We start from the raw sequence: 440 nt of genomic DNA, 5'->3' as shown, positions 1-440 counted from the left end.
TGCAATCAGCACTTACTAGTGCTGATTGCACTATGGTTTCTAATTTTCTGCAGCCTTTGATGGTGGACACACTTCCAAATCCTTTCAGTGATGAAATCAAAGGAATTGCCACTGTTTCAGGGATTCCTCTGGGTAAGAAAACACAAATGTTATCAACTCTTCATTAAGCAACTGTATCTATATATTTATAATTTAATAGTTTTTTTTTTAACTTCTGTAATTTAGGTGAAGTTGTCTTGTTCAACATCTTCTATGAGGTGTTCACTGTGTGCACATCTATTGTTGCAGAAGACAATAAAGGTGAGTCATCATGCAGAATCATGTTGATTAATTAACTTAAAATGATGTTACATCTGTACTGAAACAATTTTTGGCTTTGCACTTTTCCAGGTAACCTCTTTCATGGCAGAAACCTGGATTTCGGATTATTTATGGGGTAA

At 34.8% G+C, this 440-nt stretch overlaps 1 long non-coding RNA gene across 1 annotated transcript; it reads left to right on the top strand.

Moving 5' to 3' along the window:
- Positions 1–8: 8 nt before the first annotated feature.
- LOC111645654 (uncharacterized) lies at positions 9–436 on the top strand. Its single transcript, XR_002759885.2, has 3 exons — positions 9–132; positions 226–300; positions 391–436. It is a non-coding gene; the product is annotated as an uncharacterized LOC111645654 (long non-coding RNA).
- The last annotated feature ends 4 nt before the right edge of the window (positions 437–440 follow it).

This window comes from Seriola lalandi, unplaced genomic scaffold, assembly GCF_002814215.2.
Source record: "Seriola lalandi dorsalis isolate HSWRI2012SDOR001 ecotype SW California unplaced genomic scaffold, Sedor1 jcf7180002020211, whole genome shotgun sequence".
NCBI lineage: Eukaryota > Metazoa > Chordata > Actinopteri > Carangiformes > Carangidae > Seriola > Seriola lalandi.
Note: the sequence above shows the minus strand (reverse complement) of the source record. Positions and strands in the feature narration are given on the sequence as shown.